Source organism: Tenrec ecaudatus, chromosome 7 (genome assembly GCF_050624435.1).
Source record: "Tenrec ecaudatus isolate mTenEca1 chromosome 7, mTenEca1.hap1, whole genome shotgun sequence".
Lineage (NCBI taxonomy): Eukaryota > Metazoa > Chordata > Mammalia > Afrosoricida > Tenrecidae > Tenrec > Tenrec ecaudatus.
The window spans coordinates 95,364-120,511 of NC_134536.1; the positions used below are offsets into that span (position 1 = coordinate 95,364).

Here is a 25,148-nt window from a genome sequence, read left to right on the forward strand (position 1 = left end):
CTTCATTGATCTTGTCAGGAAGGTAAGCATCATGGAATGCCAGTTTAATAGGACAAAGTGTTCTTGCATTGAGGGAGTACTTGAGTGGAGACTCAATGTCCATCTGTTACCTTAATACAAAACGTATAAATATATGCACATCTATTTCCCCATCATCATATATAAACATACATATGTACATGCTTTTATTTAGACCTGTATAAATGCCCTTTGCCTCCTAATTCTTCCTTTTCTTTTTACTTTCCTCTTTTCCCACTATCATGCTCAGCCTTCGTTTGGGTTTCAGTAATTCCTCTTGGTTACATTGCCCTTGATCAAACCCCACCAAACCTCTTACACTATCCTTGCCACTGATTTTGGATCACTTGTTCCCTAGTCCCTGGGTTGGTTAATACCACTTCCTTTCCCCCACCTCTCCCTTTTCCATGTTCCCCGGGATCCATTGGGTTCCAGTGTTTTCTCCTCCAGATTGTTTATCCAGCTTATCGAGACCTGCAGAGATAATAATAGACACAAAAAAGAGCTAAACAAAGCAACAAAAGAAAACAAACAAAAAAAAAAGAAAACCCTGTAAATAGTTCACGGTCTGTTTGTTAACCTTTAGAAGTGTTTTCCAGTGGAATCTGATGGGGTGCCATGCCCTGGCCCCAAAGTCTATTTTTAGTATTCCCTCAGGACTTCCTTGCCTTCGTATGGTGGGCTCAGATCAGGTGCAATTCCCACACAGTGTCTCCAGTGTTGTCTCCTGTAGGTCAGTGAGGGAAGTTTTCTTTAAAATGCTATCTAGTTGTATGTGTAATTCTGTTATGAACATCCTTTGGTATTCTATCAATCGTTTAAAACCATTATGATTATTTCACTGGTAAAATTGAAAATATATGGTTTGATAAATGTCTCAAATCATAGTGTAAGAAAAACTCTAAACTCACTGCCATCCAGTTGATACTGACTCAATAATGACCCTATAGGACAGGGTAGAACTGCCCTTGCCAGTTTCTAAGACTAGTCCTTTACAGGAGTATAAAACCACACCTTTCTGTTGAGCAGCTGGAAGTTGCGAACTGCCAACCTTGCATTTAGCAGCCCAACTGTTGCCATTATGCCACCAGAGCGCCTATAGTGTAAGAAGTCGGGTTAAAATTGATGAATGGCTCAATTTGGGGTTCCACATGGGCAAACAGCCTGACCTAGAAGGAATGGACCATCACTACTGCAGCCTTGTTGGGTGCCATCAAGTCATTTCTGACCCATGGCAAACCTGCATACCACAGAACGACCCACTGCCTGGTCCTGTGCCATCCTCATAATTGTTCTTATGCCCGAGTCCATTGTTGCAGCCACCAAGTCAATCCATCTAGTTGAGGACCTTTCTTTTGCTGTTCTTCCACTTTACCAAATATAATGTCCTTCTCCAGGGACTGTTCTCTCCTGGCAACATATCCAAATTATGTGAGAAAAAATCTCACTGTCCTTGCCTTTAAGGAGCCCACTGGCTTTACTTCTTCCAAGACAGATCAGTTGGTCATTTTAGCAGTCCATGGTACTTTTAATATTCTTCACCAACACAATTCAAATGCATCAATTCTTTGGTCTTCCTTATTCAGTACCCAACTTTCACATGCATATGAGGTACTGGAAAATACCATGGCTGTATCAGATGCACCTTAGTCTTCAATGTAACAACCATGTTTTTCAACATTCTAAAGAAGTCTTGCACATCAGACTTACCTAATGCAACTTGTCTTCTGACATCTTGACTCCTGCTTCCATGAGCATTGATTGTGGATTTAAGCAAGCCAAAATCTTTGACAACTTAAATCTTTTCTCCATTTCTCATAATTTATCCCATTGAACCAGTTGTGAGGATTTTGGTCTTTACATTGAGTCATAGTCCATCCTGAAATCTGCAATCCTTGATCTTCATCAGCAAGTGCTTCAACTCCTCCTCACTTGCAGCTAGTAAGGTTGCATCATTTGCATATTGAGCAGGTTGTTATATTCCTTCCCCCAATCCTGACGCACATACTTCATATAATCTAGTTTCTCGGATAGTTTTCTCAACATACAGTGAGTTAGTAGGGTCGACTAGAGAAACAAATTTACCGACACTCATGTATATAAGAGAGAGTTTTATCCAAAGGGTAACTGTACATTAAGAAAGCATCCCAATCCAGTGCAATCCAAGCCCATAAGTCTAACATTAGCCCAACACTGATCTACAGTACTACTCAATCTCACAAAACACACGCAAGGATGCTGACAGCAGGTGGAAACCCCAATCAGTGAGCATGTAAGCATCTCAGTGCTGGCAGGGGTCTCCACACAGCTGCTCCAGAACCCAGGGCTGCATCAGGGCAGGCCCATGTAGCTTCTTAGGGATGTATCGCAGGAAGTGAGCCCTGCCAGGTGAAGCAAGAAACTGGCTAACTGGCACCCTGGTCCAACCATCAGAAAGCAAGAGACCCAAGAACCAGAAAGGCAAGGCTCACAGTGCCTTTTGTCTCTCCGCCCTTCAATTAATCCCACATGTGTTTATCAGCCAGGTTGGCACAATAAACTTTATCTCATATAGATAGAATAAGTATGATAAGAAGATAACCCTTATGCACACTTCCTGATTTTACTCCATGCAGCTGACTTAGATCTATCTGTGACCCTTGAAACTTAACCACTGAACTCAACCGCCCTAACCTCTTAACTCCAACCCCATAACCTTAACCCTTAACCTCACCCTCACCACCCTAATTAACCCAAAATACCTAACTGCCAAAATGCTAATTGTTAAATTCTATAATCCTTAACAGGAGATCTCAACAGTAATTAAACTATAACCTCTAACTCATTAATTCTAACCTTAGTGCCTTAACCTGCGAACCATAAACCTTAACTCTAACAATTCTAGCAGTAAACCTTTAACCCTAGGCCTCCAAAAACGTTCTAGCCCTGATTCTTACCCTGTAACCTTAATCACCCAACCCTTACATCGTAACCCTAAAAACCTAAATGCTAAAACCTTAACATGCTAACCCTTAAACCTCAATCTTTTAACCTTCACCCTAAACCAAAAATTAAGCCTTTTATTCTAACCCTAAACTTCTAACTGTAACCTTGAACATCTAACCCTCTAGCCCTACGATCCTCATGCCCTATGAAATATGAAACACACCCTAACTTCTTACCCTTACCACAACTTTTCACTCCCCATTCCTAACTGCCAAGCCTATAAGCACCCAGACCATTAACACTGAACCCTAACCCTAAGCATCCAACACTAACCTCGATTCGTGACATAAAGCTATTATCGTAACCCTCTAATACTATAATAACCTAATCCCATAGCTCCAATCTTTGCACCTTAATCTTAATGTCCTGGCCCTAAACTGCTAAAAACCTAAAATCATAAAACTCTAGCCATAATATCTAATTCTAGGCCTCACTGTAAACCTGTCCCTTAACCTAGCTCTAGCCTTGCCTAACCCTAGCCCTTTGATTTAAATCCTAGCCTTCGAATCCTCTAGCCATTTTACCCTAAAACGAATCCACTCACCCTAACTCTCTAACTCTGTTAATTTTCTAAGCCTCTAACCATAACCATAAACCCATAACTATACTCCTTCCCTAGCCTCTTAATCTTGACTCTCATCCTAATTCTAACCTTAACTCCATAACCATAACACTCTGCGTTAGACTGGTTTGTCTAGACAAACAAAACCAGTGGCATACATGTATAAAAAGAGAACTTTATATTGAGAAGGCATCCCAACCCAGTCCAACTCAATTACATGCAACTGATTCTAGCCTGGGCCCTCTTAAGACTCATGTTGCTACTGGCTGATGGTGCAGAAAGGTGGAGCAGAAATCAGATCCTAAACTACTGAATTCAAAGTCCCACGGATCCAAGGTAAGTGGCAACATGGCAAGGCACCAACACCTTTCCAGTTGGTGGCCTATGGGGCCATCCTGGGAGTCAGACAGGGTCACAGAAAGCAAGAAGGCAAAGGCCAGAGAGGCAGAGAATTTCTCACTTTTTTTTTTTGACGGTTTTTGTTTTTTCATAAAAAATGAAACAAAACAAGAAAACACCACAGCAGCGCCAACAGGAAACATGACAAAAAGAACCAGCGGAGCCGGCCTCGCTGTCCCCTCCTCCTCAGACACCTCCACACCGGAGCTCAGTGGGGGGTGTGTGTGGGGGGGCGGGGGGGGGGGGGCTCTGGCCAGGCCTGGTGCACTGGGCTCAGGTCCAGGTAGGAAAGTTGCACCTGGGCCCTGGGGCTCAGGTCCCACAGGACAGGGTGCCTGGCACCCCAGGCAGGCAGTGTGTGCTCACTAGGGGGGCCGAGTGATGATTCGGGTGGAGAAGTTGAAGAGGTCTCAGTTGATCTTACGCAGGTTACACACCTCACCCTCCAGCTCTGTGACTCGGATTTGCAGCTGGTCCTGGCCGCCCAGATCGCTCTTCTCCATGGCGTTGCGCATGATGGCCTGCAGCTGCTCAGCACGCTCCAGGTAACTGGGCTCCGAACCCTGGCGGTGGACACCCAGACGCAGTGTGAGCGCCCCGCAGTGTGGCTCATCGCCGTGCTCGGCCCCCAGCAGGTGCTTGTTGAAGTGCGGCAGCGGCAGGCTGGGCCTGAAGTCGGAGCTCAGCATGGCCACGGGTGCCAGCACAATGAAGGCGTTGGTCACGGGGCCTTTGAGCGTCACAGTGCGCACTCACTGCTTGCTCTGCACGTCCTATAGCCGCACGGTCTCGTCGTGGGAGCCCGAGAGCAGTAGGCTGCCTTCCGTGGACACAGACAGGCAGGTCACCTGGTTCCTGTGTCCTCTGAAAACCTTCCCCGGCTCCTGCTCCGGCTGGAAGTTCTTCTCTTGCTGCCCGGGCCAGGCACACAGGTCCACTTGAAAGATGGAGCCATCACTGCCTCCACAGAACATGTGGTGCTCGGCCAGGTCCAGGGTCACAGCCGCGAAAGCCACGTCGAAGAGTACGGACAGCAGCAGTTCGCCAGACGACAGCGCCCAGAGCTTCACTGTCTGATCCAGCGAGGCGGTAGCCACCCGGGCCTGCGCCCACCCCACCCCCCACCCCCGAGGCCACAGTGCAGATCTGTGATGGGCAGGGTGTGTTGGGACCAGACGTGCCGGGGGGCTGGGATCCGGGACGGGTCTGCCTGCAGCACGCTGCAGAGGCTCCAGGCCAGCGCCAGACAGTCCTTGCCCCCCCCGAGATGAAGTGACTGCCGTCATCCGTAAAGCGCAGGCACACCACATCCTGGTAGAGGCGGCTGAGCAGGCACAGCAAGTTCCCCGTACATCCTTATGGGCCACGCGCTAGTGCCCACCCACAAGTCCACAGCCCAGCTGGGCACTACTCAGGAGCCAGGCCCCAAGGGAAGGGGCTATGGGGAAGGATCCTCTGGGAGGAGAGGTGAGCGGACACTGCTCTCCTGGGGGTGAAGGAGACGATGTAGCCAAGCAGGGGACATGCTTCTGACCCCGGGCAGCCAGGTGCCAAGGCTGTGGAGGGTTAAGCCAGCGTAGCCAGGCACTGAGAGGCCCACACGTGCACAGAATGAACGCAAAGTGGGACTGGGGCAGATGGATCTCGGCCGCCTGTGTGGGAACGCGCAGGCACGATTCCTCCAGAAGGGGGATCCTAGAGGCGCAGTCCCCTCGAGGGGCTGTCGGGGAGCCTGGAGCAGGTCTCCTTTGTGCTCACAGCGGTTGCCGACGCTCAGAAATGCCAGCAGAAACAGGAAGCCCATTGTCCCCAAGCCCACCTGGCAAGGCTGGGGGCCACCTGGGGGTGGGGGGGGGCATCACCATGCTTCTTGCTGTGGTCTTCCTCCCGGGGCCTGGGTGACCCCCATCCCAGCTTCTGGGCTCTGGGCTCCAACCCGAGACCCTCTGCCTACCGTAGCGAGGCCCCTGGTTACATGGTTACAAGCCGGGCTGCATGGACTGCAGTTCGGGAGCAGCGGCAGCAGATGTGCGAGAGGCCGACTGGGTTTTCTATCCCATCTACAGTTACAGTCTCGGAAACCCACGGGGGTCGCCGTGACTCAATGGCAGAAAATGAAAGCCCACGGCAGGGCTCCCACAGCCAGCACGCTCTGGATCTCCGAGGGAGGGTGGGCAGCATGCGACCTTGATCCGCAGGAAGACCCCCCAGCCTTGGGCAGTGGTGGGCTCCTCACCTCCCAGAGGTGTATGCTTTCCTCAATGCCCACCAGGACGTAGAGGCCATCGGGCGACGTGGTAAGGCAGGTGACAAGCCCGGGGCACATGATCTTATGCTGGAGCTGGTCCGCCAAACCTTCCGCTGCAGCTCGCAGGCACTGATGTAGTTCTTGCCCAGCTGCACCGCCAGCAGGTACCCGCCATTGAGCAGCGCCAGGCCGTGGGGCCCGGCCTGGCCGCCACGGTACGTGAGCAGGTTGGCGCCCGAGTGCAGCTCCCACACGACACAGCTCCACAGCTGGCCAGCCGAATCTGTACATCAATTTCTCACTTTCTTATGAAAAGACTACACCCCTAAGGAGGCATCATTAGGCAGTGACCTCACTGATAGGTTGGTCTCCAGCCCTACACATTCACATAGTGTCAAGTTGGCATAAAATCTAACTGCACGCAACCTAACCCTAAACCTAAAACATTAACAACTAAACCTAATCCCTAACCCCTCAGTATACTATAACCCAATAACTGGGTAACTCCTTCTTGGGGCCCACAGCCTCTCTTGCTCTCACTCTCTTGCCCCCATGCTCTGACCCCCTCGCTCTCTGACCTCCCTGGCCTATTGCCCCTTGCTCCCTCGAACCCTCCGTCCCTGGGATCCTTCCACCCCCATTCCACAGGTATGGGCGCTCTTTCCATGAGGTTGCTCATGCTCAGTTGTGAACCACTTTGAGACTGTTACTCCTGAAACTTATCCGGTCCTTCATAAAAATCTACTTGCATTACAAAACGGGCTTTGGCATGAATTCTTTCAATGTGTGAAGCCAAGAACTGAGGTATTATCCACTCGAAAAACCTAACAGTGCCAGGCATACATAAATGTAGGCAGAGCTGATAAATTCGGTAGTATACTACTTTGGCATTAAATTTCCAAGTGACTATTCCTTATCGATCATATTAGTGACTGGGAAGGCTAGAGGAGGCCACCCTGACTGAGCAGGGCGCAAGAAGCAATGAACATTATAAGCTCAGACTGACCTCATGGAAATGGGCAAAGCAGAAAACCAAACCAAGCACACTGCCTTCAAATGGATTCTGATCATAGTGAGACTATAAGTCAAGGTACAACAGTCTCTGTGGGTTTCCAAGATTGTAACTCTCTCTCTCTTTAATTTTAGGTTAGCTTTTTAACTTTCTTTCTTTAAAAAAAAATAATTTTGTTGAGGGCTCATACAACTCTTATCACAAGCCATCCATCCATCCATTGTGTCAGACACATTTGTACATTTGTTGCCATCATCATTCTCAAAGCATTTGCTTTCTGCTTGAGCCCTTGGTATCAGCTCCTCATATTGTCTTCTCCCTCCACGAACCCCTCCCATAAGAACTGTTGATAATTTGTAAATTATTATTTTGTTATATCTTTCGCTGTCCGTTGTCTCCCCTCACCCACTTTTCTGTTGTTCATCCCCCAGGGAGTGGGTTAGATGTAGATCCTTGTTATTGGTTTCCCCATTCTATCCCACCTTCATCTTACCCTCCTGGTATCACTACTCTCATTATTGGTCCTGAGGAATTTATCTGTCCTGGATTCCCTGTGTTTCCAGCTCTTATCTTTAGAATTGGGGTCATGATAGTTGGGGTGGGGGGGGGAGGGAGAGGAAGCATGTAAAGAACTAGAGGAAAGTTTTATGTTTCATTGGTGCTATACAATATTTGTCTTATTCATGTGTAATACTACTGTATGCGTGTGTGTATGTGTGTGTGTGTTTTAAGGTAAACTATGAGGTACAGACTACTTTTAACCTTAATGATTTAGTTGGACAGTCTACATAACAGAATTCAAATAATCCAAGGTGAAGTCTCAAAGTATGATTACAGGACTTTCTGGATATAACAGGTGTACAGGCAGAGAATAGGCTTAGGTGTACATAATTTACAGGAAATTTCTCTGCAGGTATTGACTGATATGCTCTTCTTTAGTTTACATTAAAGCAATTCTAGTGTACATTATTTCATCAGTAAACAATGACTTTAAGTTCATAATAATTTTATTTTGTGCAAAATTGAGACATTCTGCAATAGCACATTTCCAAGCATATAAGGAACAATGATGGATTATGAAATTCACAACAAAGATACCTGAGTTCATTTAATATTGTAAGAAACACACAATAGAAAGTTGGAGGGTTGACTCTCCCATGCTTTGGTTATGAGATTACACCTTTCCCCCAAAATTAAAGGGATAAAACAACAGCAAACTCATGCTTCAGTAACCCAGCAGAGGTCCCAGTGGGAGCAATTGGAAAGGGGTCCATTGTATGTGAGAGCGAGAACAGTGGAACTGAGTGCCATTTTCTTGATTTTCTTTCCAGAAGCACACCTTCAGCTGATACCAAGGGCTCAAGCAGAAAGCAAATGCTTTGAGAATGATGGCAACAAATGTACAAAAGTGCTTGACACAATGGATGGATGTATGGATTGTGATAAAAGTTGTACAAGCCCCCAATAAAATGATTTTTTTAATACGAAAATAAGAATCTATAACTTTTCAAGAGTTCGTCAGGGAAGGTAGGCAAGGAGGAGGAAGACATGGGGAGTTGATATCAGGGGCTCGAGTGGGAAGAGAATGCTTAGAAAGTGATGATGGCAGCAAATGTGCGAGACACACTGGATAAGTACATGGATTGTGATAAGCGATGTAAGAGCCTGTAATAACAGTACTTAATTTTTAAAAAGCTCTTTCTCATATACATATGAGTGTGTCTATGAATTAATTTCTCTAGTCTAACTGGACTAACACATTATGTCCAGGAGTGTGGTTCTAGATAAACAAATTATAAAATGGAGAGTGGATGTTTGACTTCTGCCTCATGGTAGTGTTCCTTTTGGGGCTAGCTAGAGGTCACATGTGTCCATGCAGTTTACTGGGTTTTCTAGAAAGAATATGGAAAGTTAAAGTTTTATTATTTTGTTTGGTTATTCCTCTTTGAAATAGCAAAAATGAATGTTGCTAATGTATATTTTGAGCTCAGGGTAGAAATTGCCCCTTTTAATTTCTGAGACCATGCTGGTTAGAAAAAAATGGCTGAATGAGTTCAGAATGGCTGATAGAAGGCCTGGCCTTGGTTTGAGACAATGCTGTCAGAGGCCTAATCCCATATTTTGTATCAATAGAATAGTTGAGATAAGGATTAAGATAAGCTAAATAAGGATTGAACTGGACTATTTAAGAATTGAGTTTAGTATCTGAGTCTACTTTGTTTATACTGATTTCTTTTCCTTATTATCGTTGATATAAATGGCTATTGGGAAGCATGAAAATAGAGAGCTTGTAAACCCACTTTCCTTGAGTCATTAAAATTTGAATGTTTAAATGGGTTAGGACACACCTGCAAAGAAGGCTCTGAAAAGATAAGCTACACCCAGTGCTTTGGAGTACTTAGGATGTTTGCATTCCAAGAGTGTTGCTTAAGCACTGTTGTTGACAGATTGAAGAGGGGAAAGGGAACAGAGTCTTGCTTAAGGGACTGTTGTTGACAGATTGAAGAGGGGAAACGGAACTTTGGATAATTGAATTTTGAAGTTGTGGTTTTTGTCAGAAACTGGGAAAAAATCTGGAGCCATGAAGAAAACTCCTCTTAAGGGCTGAATTTCAAGGGAGCCTGTGCTCACGCTGAAATGCTTGATAGTTGACCACCTGGATCCACTTGTTGAGTAGAAGTGGGAAAAATGTAGCAGTAAAGAGATAGGTTGTGTCTGGCCACTGACACCCATGGACCTGGTTTATAGAAACTAGAGAAGATGAGAGCGGTTGACTGGTCTTGAAGTTCATGACCCAGCACAAGGGAGCTAGGCTTCTTGAGATTTTATGATGCGCCCATGGCCTAAAGATGCGGTGTTCAATGGACACCTGGTGAGGGTAAATGAGGCAGCCCACAATAAGTTGACCAAGCCCAAACAGGTGAAGAGAAGATTTTTGAGCCCCTAAACTTGTATGTTGCTACTGACCTTATGGATGGCTTGTCCTGATTTGACTTTGTTTATGGATGCAGACTTCACAAGGTTCCAACTGGAAAGAAGATTCTTCACATCAAAGATTAGGATTGTCTCCTCAGAGCACTGGGTTGATGTAAGTGGGCAGAATGGAAACTGATATGCAAAATGGTGAGGGATAAAGACATGAAGTGGTTGGCTTACAAAATGTCATAGGTAGGGGAATATTTTCATAGGATTATAGGATTAAGGTATAGGCGTTACTTAACTGCAATTGTTAGGCATAGGATATTTTTGTTTCATTCACTTATAGAATGTTATGTTTAAATGAAGGTGGCACATTTTTTAATTGTATGGATTTTATCCTATTAGGTACAGATAAGATTTTATTATTGTTTGAAAATTATTTATCGCTAAAGAGTTATGTGAACACATCAAATTGACAAGGGATGTTCTGCGGTAGTTATATAATCTAGTGTCAATTTGAGGATTAAGAGTGTAGAGGTGAGTCTAGCCTGTCAATCAGGATATAGCCAATGAGGTCTTTGTATGGGCATGGCCTTCTCCTGAGGATTCTGGGAACTCCTGTATTTCCTCCTTGGAGGCGGGAGACTCACTCTTTCTCTTTCAGCTCACTCTCTATGAGACATCCCTGAGGAGAAGACACATGGAGATAGGCTGATGGAGCCAGACCTCTGGAGCTGGAGAAGCCGTATAGAAACCCCTGCCAGTGCTGAGATGCTTACACTGCCACTGGATCCACAAGACCTTCCACCCGCTGGCCTGTGTGACCTTCCTGCATTTGGCATCATTGCATGTTTCGTGAGTCTGAAGAGGACTTTGTAGATTGGTATCGAACATTATTGGACTTATAGACTTGATCTGACGTGGGCTAGGATGCTTTCTCAATACTCAATTGCTCTTGTATATAAAGCTCTTTATTATACACATATGAGAGTGTCTATGAATTTGTTTCTCTAGTCTACCCTGACTAACACAGCCTCTGAGGACTTGTGACTTCTTGAAGTTTCTCCACCGAGTAGTTGCAAATAGAATTCTTCTGGTCCCTGGTTCCCGGAGAATAGTTTCACTTCTGCAAAGTTCACAAGAGTCAAGAAATCACAGACAGTACACACAAGAAGTGGGTTAAGGAGAGTGTGTTCTGGGGGTGGGAAAATTCCCTGAACCATTTCATTACAATGGGAAAGATGCCAGCATTTATTAGGTCTCTTTCTCCCCCTCAAGAGGACTGAGCTTCCAGAGCTGCTGTGCTTCACAGGAGTTGAACCAGGTCCTGCACTTGTTAAAGCCAGAGGACATATTTAGACTTAGTCTGACTCAGAATATTTTCCCCAAGTTCTCTTTTGGGGGGCCATTTGTTAGCAGTTGACTTAAATAGACCATATTAAAGCAGACAACATGCTGTATCAAACAGATAGCAGTCACTTTACAAGACAGTGGAAGAGGACACCAGGGTAAAGGGAGGTGGGAATGCAAGTGACTTGATAGATGGAAGCTAGTGAAGAAGCTCACTTCCCTAAGCCTAGAATCTGCATCTCAGAAAAATAATATATCACCACATATTATAAACTTTTGGATTTTTTGTGCAGCAAAGGATTTTATCAACGTGAAAAGACAACCTGCAGAATGTTATTTGGGAACAATATATATCTGATAAGAATATAACAATAATAAACAATATACAAATAACTTCTACAACTCAACAAAATAAATAACAAATAAAATAAGGGAAATTCAACCATAAGAAAACAATCCATTTTATGAAGACAGAAAGAGCCTCAAATGTATAATGTTAACTGAGAGAAGGCGGTCTATAAAGGTTACATAGTATAAAATTGCAACTGCATGTAAAACTAGAGAGAGAATAAAAAGATCAGAGGTTGCCAGGCACTGAGGTGGGTTGAGACACACAAACTCACTGCGATCAAGTCAGTTCTGACTGATAGCAACCCTGTAGGCGGGGTAGGACTGCATCTGTGGGTGCCTGTGACTCAGCATATTCTGTATAAGCACTAACAAACTGCCCCACAACCCTAGATTCCATCACATATGCATCTTTTTTTTTCGAGGGTTGGTAACTTTCCCAGATGCCTCAAATGACCTCTGGCCCCAAGAACAAGTCTCCATCCCAAGCGCTGAATTGACCACTAAAATCAGGGGTCTCTCAATGCACACTGGAGGAAATGTTTCATAATTTAAGTACAAATTAAAAATTGAAGTCAGACCTTTGAATAAGAATAATATCAGTAAACTAATAGCTTTGGCCCTGTTCTTTAAGCCTTAGATGGACTTAATTTTTTTCAGTTTATATATAAAATCTAACTTTCAGGTAATACATACATATTAATGGTCATCAATGGATTTATACATGTTACTATATCAGCAATCACAAGAGAAGAGATCTATGAAAATTATTCGCAAAGTTAGAGTGTTAAATTTACCACAGTGGATGGATAAATTATGTAGAAAGTTATGGATGAATTTACTGTACAGTAAAAATATTAAAACAAAAAGAATAAAAGATACCCCTTGTCAGGGGAGACCAGCCCCTGACAACTTATCATGGGCAATTGTATGGCTATAATATATAAAGATTACAGTAAAGTCATAGAGAATAAGAGAGACAGGAGAAAAAGTAAAATAAAGGAGTCAGACATATTTCATGGTAGCATGCTCACCTCAGCCCCACTTGATGGTCCATGTAGAGGCATAGAAGGAGAGAGGAGGGAGAGGGAATGGGGAAGGAGGGAAGGAGGGAGAGGGGAAGGCAGGAGGACTGGAGGAGAGAGAGATTTATTTCTAACCAAGGCTCATATAGACTTGGAGGTGCGCAAGCCCCTTGATTAAAGGTAACCACATACATCACAGGAAGGGGTTGTACCATAGGCAATACAGCAATGGGAGGGGGAGGATCTTGGGGTGTAAACGCTATAGGAATAGAAGGGACTAAGGGTTCACATGTGACAAGATGGGCAGATCCTAGATTCAAGATGGCAACCTAACCTTGGTTGTCACTGAGCTGGTCTGACCTGTTTTGAGCTCTCTATCAGGAAACCAAGCCACTGCCCTTAATAGCAGGGAGTGAACACCACCTGTGGTGGACCAGACAGTAGTCTGATTGTTCTGGATGGCTAATAACTTCAGGGAGATAACTTGACAATCATTTACCATTAGTTGCAAGCAGTGTTCTAGGTCTGACATATATCTGGGGGAGACATGCTGGGGAAAAGCCTTTTTATATCCCTCAGTCCCTCACTGTGTTAGACAGGGTTCTCTAGAGAGACAAAACCAGATTGCATATATATATATATATATATATATCTCACAAGAAATGAACTGTTAAATTATATACAGATAGATAGATACATAATACAAGAAATGAACTGTTAAATTATAAAGCAATACAAATGGCTCAGTGCAACTCACCCCAGAGAGAATTGTGAGACACTGGCAGTCCTTTGAGTCTTGAGGACTGCCAGGGAGTCCTCTGTAGAGAGATCCAGACTATCCCGGCACAGGCAGCAAACTGCAAGGCAGGTCACGAACTGTCAGTCTCCAGTTCAAGAGATGTAAATTCCAATTGTGTGGTATTAAAGGTACCTCAACTTACAGCAACATAGTCCACAGGCTAGGCATCCCACAGGTAGTATAGCCTGAAAATTGAGGCACAGAACAAGCAAGGCAGCCACACACTAGTCCGATGATCAAAGAGCAATAGACAAGAAAGGCGAGGCTCACCGAGCCATTTATCTCACCGCCCTTCAATTAATCCCACTTGTGTTAATCGGCCAGGCTGGCACAATAAACTATCTATCTCAATCCACCCCTTGCCAACCTGGCACCTGTACATAATTCTTTAGCCATATATACTTATATAATTTCTGGACATTGATGAAATAACACTTATACTTATCATCAATCATCTATCATACTTATAAATGAAAACACACCGAGTCCAATTGTATCTGATATATCATACCTGAACAAAGGAAAGATATGCAATAAGCACAAAAAGAAAATACACTGACAATTACAAACCTCGCTTTTGCAATCGATTACGTGGTCAAAATTGATAGGTAGAACTACCTTCTACTACAACCCATTCTGTATTACCTTTGCCCTCAGCAAGCACTTCAGCTGGCTGTGGTTTTTTGCCTGGTGGGGTGACGCAGACCATTCCTGAGGGGTGTGGGTCATTTAAGTCTCCTGTCAGGATTGGGTTGCTGTAATTTATGAATTACTTTAATCACAGGGCATGGTAGCACTAAGAGTCGGCCTATGGTATCTCCTGGATTCCAGATATATTTCTCTTTACCTCCATTATGTAACACCAGTCCAATTTCTCCTTGGTAATCAGGATCAATCACACCACTTAGTACAGTGACACCCTTCCTGATCTGTTGATCCAAAGGCATGAGAAGCCCAAAGTGCCCAGGAGGCATTCTCAGCTGCCAGTTCAGTGGAATTTGTACTGTTTCCAGGTGGGAGAGTTCCTTCCTTTGTGACCAGGACCTCCAGGCCTGAGGAACACAGGATTGCTGGGACAGGAAGCAAAATGCTGCAAGGGGATCACTAGGAGTAATAGTGAGCGGTGCCACTCTAGCTTCCACCCCTTGGTTCCTGGACCCATGAATTCTGGCTATTGGAGACACAGCACCATATATTGGCCGCTGGTTTAGAGCGTATACAGCTTCCTGGAGAACATTGCCCCAGCCCCGCAAGTAGCTGCCACCTAGTTGGTGCTATAATTGTGTCTTTAGGAGCCCATTCCATCGTTCTATCAAGCTAGCTGCTTCAGGATGATGAGGAACATGATACGACCAGTGGATTCCATGGGAATGGGCCCATTGCCTTCCTTCATTTGCTGTGAAGTGAGTTCCTTGATCTGAAGCAATGCTATGTGGGATGCCATGTCGATGGATGAGGCATTCTGTAAGTCCACAAATAGTAGTTTGGGCAGAAGCATCACGTGCAGGGAAGGCAAATCCATATCCAGAGTAGGTGTCTATTCCAGTAAGAACAAAACGCTGTCACCTCCATGATGGAAGTGGACGTATGTAATCAACCTTCCACCAAGTTGCTGGTTGATCTCCCCGAGGAATGGTCCCATATCTTGGACTTTATGTTGGTTTCTGCTGCTGAAAAATGGGGCACTCAGCAGTGTCAGTGGCAAAGTCAGCCTTGGTGAGTGGAAGTCCATGTTGCTGTGCCCATGCATAACCTCTATCCGTGCCACCATGTCAACTTTGTTCATGTGTCCATTGGGCGATAACAGGAGTGGCAGAGGAAAGAGGAGAACCAGTCTCCACAGCGCGTGTCATCTTATCCATTTGATACAATTACCTTTACTTTCTTGGCCCACTCAGAGGTCTATCCACATACCTCTTCCCCACACCTCCTTGTCACCAATTTTCCAATCATGGTCCTTCCAATTCCCTGACCATCCAGCCAAGCCATTAGCCACAGCCCATGAATCAGTATCCAGTCTCACATCTGGTCATTTTTCCTTATATGCAAACTGAACAGCCAGGTGCACTGCTTGAAATTCTGCCCATTGGGAAGATTTCCCTTCACCACTATCCTTTAGAAAGATCACAGAAAGGGGCTGTAGTGCTGCTGCTGTCCACTTACGAGTGGCACCTGCATATCGTGCAGAGCTATCCGTAAACCCCGTAAACCAAGCATGACTTTTTTGGCCTTCAGTTAAAGTATGTTTGTAAGGAACTCCCCAGGAAGCCATAGGTGCTGACTGGGAGAAAGAAGATAATGTGACAGGAGTGGAGACTGTGGGCTGGCACAATAAACTATCTCACTTAGCTAAAGAAATGAGTGTTTGCAGTTCTGAAGCAAAGCTTGCCGTATGCTATTCATCTATTTCCACTCACATTTTAAAATACTGCTTATGTGAAATGACTCAGATGAAGGAAAGAACTTTCAACAATTTTAATGTAAGGTTGAACGTGGGCCTGACTCAACTCTCTTGTCGTCCCATGTAGCTTCGGTGAGATATCACCAAGAGCTTTTGTGCTGGTCTGGTGGGGGGTGGGGCATGGGGGTGGTTGGGGGGACAGGGTCAGTGGAGAGAAAGAGCTCTACCATTCACAGGGGAAGGGCCCAAAAAGCCATTCTGAGGAGGACCGTGTCTTGTCACTCATGAGACAACCTCTTCAGTCAATACTCCTGTTTCTAAGATAATGCGTGCATTGCCCTGGGGAAAAGGTTACTTTGCTTTGTAAGAAAATATGCCCTACCTTTCTGCAAGTCAGGTCTTCCAAGTATCTTGAGGTTCCTTAAAATGGTACCCTTCAGACGTGGGACAGAGCAAGATATGACAAAATAATAATTTATAAATTATCAAGGGTTCATGAGGGAAGGGGGAGTGGGGAGGGAGGGGGAAAATGAGGACCTGATGCCAGGGGCTTAGGTGGAGAGCAAACATTTTGAGAATGATGAGGGCAACGAATGTACAAATGTGCTTTACACAATGTATGGATGTACGGATTGTGATAAGAGTTGTATGAGCCCCTAATAAAATGATTTAAAAATAATGGCACCCCTCTTGTAACTTTACTCTGTTAGGGATGACTTCCAAGCTTCAAGGTAAAGTATAAATAGACTTGAATGAGCTGGAGAATACCAAGTGTAATACCAGAAACCAAATAGAAAATACACTTTTTGTCCTGTCCAGCAGGACATCATCAACGTGGACCTGAAAGAGGGACTGGGAATGAAGATGGGCAAGGGCGCGAGAAATGGAGGCAAGACAGGAATCTGATCAAGCCTCATTTATTGAGTTGAGAGCAGAGGTTTAAATAGCCAGAGAGGGGCTGGCACGATTACGTCACATGTAAAATAGGGTACAGCTGAGGTAGCCAATAGTCATGCATCTTTAAACAAGGAAGGGATGTCGGGCAACTGATCAAACAGGTAAGTATGCTAATGAAGCATTCCTGGTGAGCCTGGGGGGAGATGCCATCAGACATGTATTGACCAATGAGCATAGCAGCTGCTAGTGAAAGATCACCAATCCTAGCAAGGGTCAAGGCAGCCACACTTCTGGCGGGAAAGGAACAAAGGGCAGAAAAACCTCTGGACAGTTTGTATGGCTAGAGTAGATTCAATGGCTAAACTCCAGGGTGGGGAGACACGCAGCTCCCGACAACTTTTAAGTAAGGATGCCATACCTGTGTGTCAAGTGGGCGGTCTTCCTCCCTCTCCCTTTGAGCAGCATGCATTCTGACCTATTGAGGGAAACAAATCTCTGCTGAGTCATGACAGACTGTGCACGTGAGGAAGAAAAGCAGACGGACAAAAACTTACCCAGGAGTCACGAGCTTTCCATTCAATCTTAGCAGTCTGGAAAAGAGCACACAGTACAAGAACCACTATAATAATGTGCATCAGGTGTGGCAGCTCTGAGACGGAGCAGAACAAATGATACCCAGTGTCTAAGTGAGCATTCTGCACGATCCCAATTCTCTTGCATTCTGTGACCCTTTATCTATGAGTTACAATGGTCCGTGAGAGTGAGTGAAGCAGTATTAAAACAATACACCCAAACTTCAGTTCCCTGAGTGACGTATTATTTTTTTAATTCACATAGGTATACATAATCACATAGTTCTAAGAGTTCAGTAAACAAGAACTATTATTACACCTGGGTCTATCCAATGGCACACTCACCTCTATGGTCTATGCTTCAGAAATGCTTCCCCAAAGAACCATGACAAGTAGCACTGTTCTTGGAGGAACATGTGTGTGAATGCCAACCCCACAGGTAGCCCAGTATTGGAGGTCAGAACATTTTGGGGGTTTAACATCTTTTCACTTGTAACCTTACATTTTGCTCTTGTGTGATTTATCCATGAGCATGCTTTCTAAGTCTAAACCACTGGCCATGTTGAAGACAAAAGGACCGAGAGGCTACTATAAGCCATTGGCACTTAGTAGCTAAACTCACTTGCATTTGGTCACTTTCTCCACAGCCAATGATGCTTTTCCCTCTACTTCCGACAGCTGTCTTTCCCTTGCCTGGTGCTCATATTCCTTCTGTCTCAGCTCCCTAAGATAGAAACAAAATACAAACACTACCCAGCTGCCATGTGAAACCCTTTTCACCCACCACTCTGACAGCCTGAGTCAAAGATCTCTTCCCACCCTTCATGCTACATAAGCGCACGTTTACAAACAGAAAAATCCAAGCTCCTACAATCAGCTGGGGCAGAGCCTTCCCTGGGCACTGCTGAGGAGCCTAGGACTGGCTCCTGGGAGGAGGAGGGGGCACTTGAGCTAGGGACTGTTGGACCCTCTCTTCTGGCTGTTGGTGACCTGCTCAGCTGCTTGTTGCCTGTGGCTGGATTGCCTGTATTACTCTACAGAGGACTCAGCAGTCTGCTTCCTTGACTTGCACCCAACAGCCCTCATGAGTCCATGGAGTCTAATGCCCTGCCATAGTCAATAAAACACACGTAAAATCCCTTCTGATATTCTCTGCTTCCAGCCAAAATCCACTGGACAACAGCAATGATATCCCTTGTTCCACATCCTCTTTCGAATCTGGCCTGAACCTCTTGCAACTCCCTTTCAATGTATTATTGCATCAGCTGGTAAATGACATTCAGCGAACTTTTACTTGCATGTGATGTCAATTATATTGTTCTATAATCTGATCATTCTATTGGGTCACCTTTCTTTGCAATGGGTGCAAATATGGATCTCTTCCAATCAGCTTACGAAATAACTACCTTCAAAATTTCCTGTTGCCATCATCATTCTTAAAACATTTGCTTTCTACTTGAGCCCTTGATATCAGCTCCTAATTTTCCCCTCCCTCACCACTCCCCACTCCCTCATGAACCTTTGATAATTTAGAAATTATTATTATTTTGTTGTATTTTACACTGTCCAACATCTCCCTTCACCCACTTTTCTGTTGTCCATCCCCCAGGGAGGTGGTTATATGGAGATCCTTGTAATTGGTTCCCCCTTTCTATCCCACCTTCCCTCCATTCCCGGTATCTCCACTCTCATCACCGGTCCTGAAGGGATCATCTGTCATGGATTCCCAATTTCCAGTTCCTATCTGTACCAGTGTACATCCTCTGGTCTAGCCAGATTTGTAAGGTAGAATTGGAATCATGATAGTGGAGGGGAGGAAGCATTTAAGAACTAAAGGAAAATTGTATGTTTCATCGTTGCTACCCTGCACCCTGACTGGTTCGTCTCCTCCCCGCGACCCTTCTGTAAGGGGATGTCCAGTTGCCTACATATGGGCTTTGGGTCTCCACTCCTCACTCCCCATCACACACAATTATATGATTATTTTGTTCTTTGATGCCTGATACCTGATCCCTTCAACACCTCGTGGTCACACAGGCTGGTGTGCTTCATGCATGTGGGCTTAATGTTGCTTCTGAGCTAGATGGCTGCTTGTTTACCTGCAAGCCTTTAAGACCCCAGATCCTACATCTTTTGATAGCTGGGCACCATCAGCTTTCTTCAAGACATTTGCTTATGCACACATTTGTCTTCAGCAATCATCTCAAGAAGGTGTGCATTATGGAATGCCAATTTAATAGAATAAAGTATTCTTCCATTAAGTACTTGATTGGAGGTCCAATGTCCATATTCTTAATGTCCTCTGGTGGGTGACGGAAGTGGCAATACACAGTAATGGACAGGTCAAGAAAAGTGACCAAGGGAATAAAGGATACTGGAAGGAGGATAAGGATTAATGGCGGCACAGGTAAGTGCCATTACTCACACAACTGATCCTGCAGTAACAGTAATAACAATATGCCATGAGTGGATACAGAGATAGACTTGAAAGTTGACCAGGTGTGAGAAGGAAAATTGGGAGGCACCTACATGTACATTTGGCAGGTTATTTTGATGTGTGTATTTCTACATACCGAAAATATATCCATAGATAAACTAGAGCTTACAAGGCTTTCTTCACTCCATGGGAGAAAGATGGGGGTGGGGTGGGTGTTGTTTCTGTAAAGACTGAAAGCCTCCAAAACTGACAGGGACAGTTTTATTCTGTCCCATAGGGCTGCTAAGGCAGTGAGTTTGACTGAAAGTGAGGCAAAGTTGGCAGTTCAAAACTATCAGCAGCTCAGAGAGAGAGACTAGGCTTTCTACTCCCATAAACAGTTAGTCTCAGAAATCCACATGGGCTCATCACTATGAGTCAGCACCGACTAGTTGCAGTGAGAGAAAGTTATAAAAATTTTAAGACATAGTAAAAAAAATTCAGGGAAAGGAATTGCTGGGCCTAAGGAATCAGGATCATAGTCGTGAGGGCAAGGAGATCAAATGGTATAACATAGATCACAAAGACAATGTTCTACATCCTATTGTGATGTGTAGCAACTAAAGCCTTCTGAGAAGTCATGTAAGGTACAACTATTGGTCTCTTTCCATCCAAGGGAAAGAATGACTGATGTATTAAAATGAATGAAAACCAATTAGTTCAGTGGACTCAAGAACCACACAAACATCAATCTCTGTACCTCTGAGACCAGAAGAACTCAGTGGCACTTGGCTCCCACTTCCTTCTGTTCTGAAAAGTATTGCATTAGATGGTCCTGGACGGAGAGAAAAGGTGTAACAAAACCCCAAATCATAAGAGACCCAGCTTACTGGTCAGGTTCTCATCATCCTTAAGTTGGGAACCGAACTCACTTCTGAGTTAAAGTCATCAACCACATAAAATCAAAAAGGCCTCATTTCTACAAGGACAAACTACAGAGAGGGAGTTAGGAGGAAGAACAGATATAAGAAACACAGAGGGAACGGCATCAGGAATGACACACTGAGGTGATTCCAAAGAGTTGAAACAAAAATATGTGTGGATTGGTGAATATAAAACTGAATATCTGTTCTGTAAACCTTCATAAGAAATTGTTTTCAAAACACTTGAGCAATCATCCAAAATAAAACTAATGATCTCTCCCTATCCAGAGCAAAGAAGAATGAAGAAAATCACAGAAGTAAGGAAACAATGAGTCCACAGAGTAATGTGAACCTTTCCTCCGTGACCTGGAGTCCAGAACTACATGGTTGGTGCCTGGCTATTCCTACTGACTACTCTGACTGTCATTGGACGAGAATGTCTTCAATAGACTGAGAGAAAAATGTGGAAAACATAAAATCTTAAACCAATCTCATTACCAGTTACCCATAACAGCAAAAATCACACTGGCACTTAGTGTGTGAGGCCTGGGTGATAAATCTAGTAGCTTTGACCATAAAACTTAGAAACAGAGGGTTATCTTGGAACTCTGATGACTGCCTGCTGCCACAACCCTGACATCAGCTAGAGGGACTTCTCAGACCACTTACAAATGGTACATGCTTAATTCAAAGGACTTGGACTCTAACCTCTCTGACATAGTGGTTGTAATCGTTCATTCTGATTCTCTGGTTCAAAGGGATCTTATAGTCCCTTGCCATAACTAACTTGTAGTAAACTAAGTAGGTCTGTGCACATCAAACCTCCCAGTCTTTCTGAACTTATGTTAAAATAAAAGCACACAAAACAAATGGTGATTTTCATCCCCTATGTTGACCCCCGGCAAGTGGAGTGGGATGCCTAGGTCATTCAACCCATAGACTTAAAGATACACTCTAGGTCAGCTCTTTTCAACCTGTGGGTCGCAACCCTTTTCACAGGGGTCGCCTAAGACCATCGGAAAGCACATTTTTCTGATGGTCATAGGAACCGAGAGATTGCTACTCTATCTGTCTCCAGGTGGGTCCGCCCACATGCAGATACGCCCACATGAGTACCTACGTGATGACATCACTGTGCCAATCCCATAACATACACCCCGTATAAATACAGGTGTATGTGACAGGGTTAGTGCCATAAGGTACTTATGTGGGCCACACATGTGTAGCGAGCAGCTACTGTGTAGAGAGCAGCTGCTGTGTTGAAAGCAGCAGTACTGGATGTAAATGACACTTCATAAATTATAATTACTGGGTAAATGCAAAATCATGTACTGTAAAATCAACTGCTGCTACTACTACTACTACCAACACACACACACACATACACACACACACACACACACACACACACCATGGGAACTTAATCTGGATACAGATCAGTCTTTTTATATTCAGCTGTGGGTGATGTGAGTACTACCCCCTTGTGATAAGAGGTATATAAAAAAAACCAGAATGGTAAATCATAGGATTTACCATTTTAATGAACGGTATTGATTGAACTATACCATGTATCATCTTTTATATTATTAAAGCATTGTTATATATTATTTTCATTAGCAAACCATCCCATGATAATGGATCCTGTAGAGAAGAACGTTAAGAAAAGAAAATATAGTGAGGATTTTTTACAGTATGGTTTTACCTCAACAATTACAACAGGAATTGAGAAACTGCAATGTGTTATTCGTTGTGAAATTTTATCAGCTGAATCTATGAAGCCAAGCAAACTAAAATGCCATTTGATAGCAAACTTTGCCAACAAGGATACCAACTATTTTAAAAGCAAAGCTGATGGACCCAAGAAAGTCAGACTTGACACTGGTGGCAAGTACCACAAACAAAAATGTTGCACCCATTGAAGCTTCATATTTGGTGGCACTCAGAATCCCAGAGCTATAAAACCTCACACCATTGCTGAGGATTTTATGTTGCCAGTGGCCAGAGACATTGTTTGAGTTATGATCACAGATGAATTTGTTATGAAATTGAGTGCAATTTCCTTATCTAATGACACTGTCCACATTAGAATAGATGACATGTCTGCTGAAATTCTTGATAAGGTAATCCAGGAAACTAAATCTGCTCTACTTCCAATATTTAGCATCCAGCTTGATGAATCTACACCTGTTGCAAACTGTTCACAGTTACTGGTTTACGTGAGGTATATTAATGATAGCGGCTTTAAATATGAGTTTTTCTTTTACAAACCTCTTGAAACAACAACTACTGCACGTGATGTACTTGAGACAGTTGGTTCATTTCTGAAAGGGCATAAGATCTCTTGGGAAAAGGTTTGTGGTGTTTGCACAGATGGTGCTCCAGCTATGCTAGGATGTCGATCTGGATTTCAAAGTTTGGTACTGAATGAGGCACCAAAGTCATTGGAACTCACTCTATGATTCATTGGTAAATATTAGCAATGAAGACACTGCCACAGAGTTACGAGAAGTAATGAAAACCGTCATACGTTCTGTCAATTTTTTTAAAGGCGATCACTTTCAACACTCGACAGTTTTCACAACTGTGCAATGAGTTGGATGTGCTGAACAATGAAAAAATTTTTTAAATGTTTTTGAGCTTCATGATAAACTCAAAACATTTTTTAATCAGAAAGCAAGACTGTAGTTCGAAGCACTTTTCAGCAATAAAAGTACACTGCAGAAAATAGCTTACTTGGTTGACACCTTTACCACCTTGAATGAGTTAAATTTATCACTGCAAGGACCAAATGAAACATGCCTTGATTTGTCTGAAAAGATCCAACCAATCATTCCAAATGAAACTTCAGCTTGGGGGGGGGGGATGGATGAAAATAAAATTTACATGTTGCCTACCTTATCTGCTTTCTTTGAGGAACATGACCTTACACCAGACGAAAGCATCACGACGATCATTTCCGTGAAGGAACGCTTGCACGTGCTTGCAGATGAAAATTCATCGTACATTCCAAATCTACCTGACACCCATTTGCACTTGCTAGAAGCCCATTCACAAAGTTGAAGATGTTCCTGAGACAGCACAAGAGAAGTCCACTGGATTTATTAACAGCGATGCAGGGAGAACTGAATTTTCTATCATGGCAGTTAAAAAATTCTGGATCAAGTTGTTTGCAGTCATATGTTGCTACGAGACTGTGTTGAGCCTTCTTCTTACATTTCCAACAAATTATCTTCGTGAAATAGGGTTTTCCAGCTTGATATCAAGTCCAAATATAGAAGTAGACATTGTGGAAGATGATCTTTGTGCTTTTGCAAAGACTGCCCGAGAATTTCTGATCTAGTGAGAAAGAAGGTATCTCAGCCTTCGCACTGATGTTGGCTTTTTACACATACTGTCACAAAATGTAGCAATGTAGTTTACCATTGTTATATTAAGACTGTTACCCATGCTACACCATGCTTCAAGACAACATTTCACTTACCGGTATTTATAATTAGAAATATATATTTCACAATATATGACTACATATTGTTTTTGTGATTAATCACTATGCTTTCTTTATGTTCAATTTGTAACAATGAAAACCCCCGTCTGGACGAAGCTGAAGCAGGTCAGGGCCCTGCATGTGCTTCCCAGCACATCCCAAAGGTCAGCAGCAGCACCAGATAACTGCCAGATAAGATAACCAGTGAAACCAGATGTTCCGCGTTCAAAGAAAGCCGCAAGGAGTCGACAAGCAATTCTCCAGGTTTCCAGACCCCATATGCTAATTGCCACACATTCCTCACCACCCCTTTAAAAACCCTCGCCCCGCCCCCCCCCCAAGCAGCTGAGTACCACGTCCGGAAGCTACCCACTGATAAAGCTATTTGTTCCTGCTCTCCCCTGTCCTGTCAGTTTGTCCGTCTTCCTCCCAGTTCCTCAGTTTCGCCTTTAACTTGCATAATTACATTATGATTCATAACAGTAGCAAAATTAGTTATGAAGCAACAACGAAAATGATTTTATGGTTGGGGGGTCACTGTATTAAAGGGGCGCGGCATTAGGAAGGATGAGAACCAGACAGTCCTCACAGTCCAGGATTTGGAGGTACTGTAGCTCAGCAGTTGTCCGCAGCGCGCTCGAGTTAGTTCCCTTTCCTGTGTTTGACTGCAGGCTGTCCCTCTGGCTTCCCTGGATTCTGACTGCGCAGGCGCCCAGCAAAAAAAAAAACCACCACCACCACGCACCGGAAGTACGGATGAAAAGGGCGGGTCTTGGCTGGCGTGTGCCCT

General features: G+C 44.1%; 1 long non-coding RNA gene and 1 pseudogene across 3 annotated transcripts; both read right to left on the reverse strand.

Annotated features, from left to right (window-relative positions):
• Window positions 1-4,314: 4,314 nt before the first annotated feature.
• Window positions 4,315-6,596, reverse strand: LOC142453123 (WD repeat-containing protein 18-like; annotated as a pseudogene).
• A 1,675-nt stretch (window positions 6,597-8,271) lies between these two features.
• LOC142453182 (uncharacterized) lies at window positions 8,272-25,050 on the reverse strand. 3 transcript variants are annotated; one of them, XR_012785362.1, is made up of 8 exons: window positions 24,948-25,050; window positions 23,769-24,210; window positions 17,518-17,553; window positions 17,382-17,438; window positions 16,449-16,500; window positions 13,808-13,850; window positions 13,624-13,723; window positions 8,272-11,269 (listed from the first exon to the last, which is right to left on the reverse strand). It is a non-coding gene; the product is annotated as an uncharacterized LOC142453182 (long non-coding RNA). The 3 variants fall into 3 exon arrangements; XR_012785361.1 differs by having other exon boundaries at window positions 13,624-13,850; XR_012785363.1 differs by lacking the exon at window positions 17,518-17,553 and having other exon boundaries at window positions 13,624-13,850.
• Window positions 25,051-25,148: the final 98 nt, after the last annotated feature.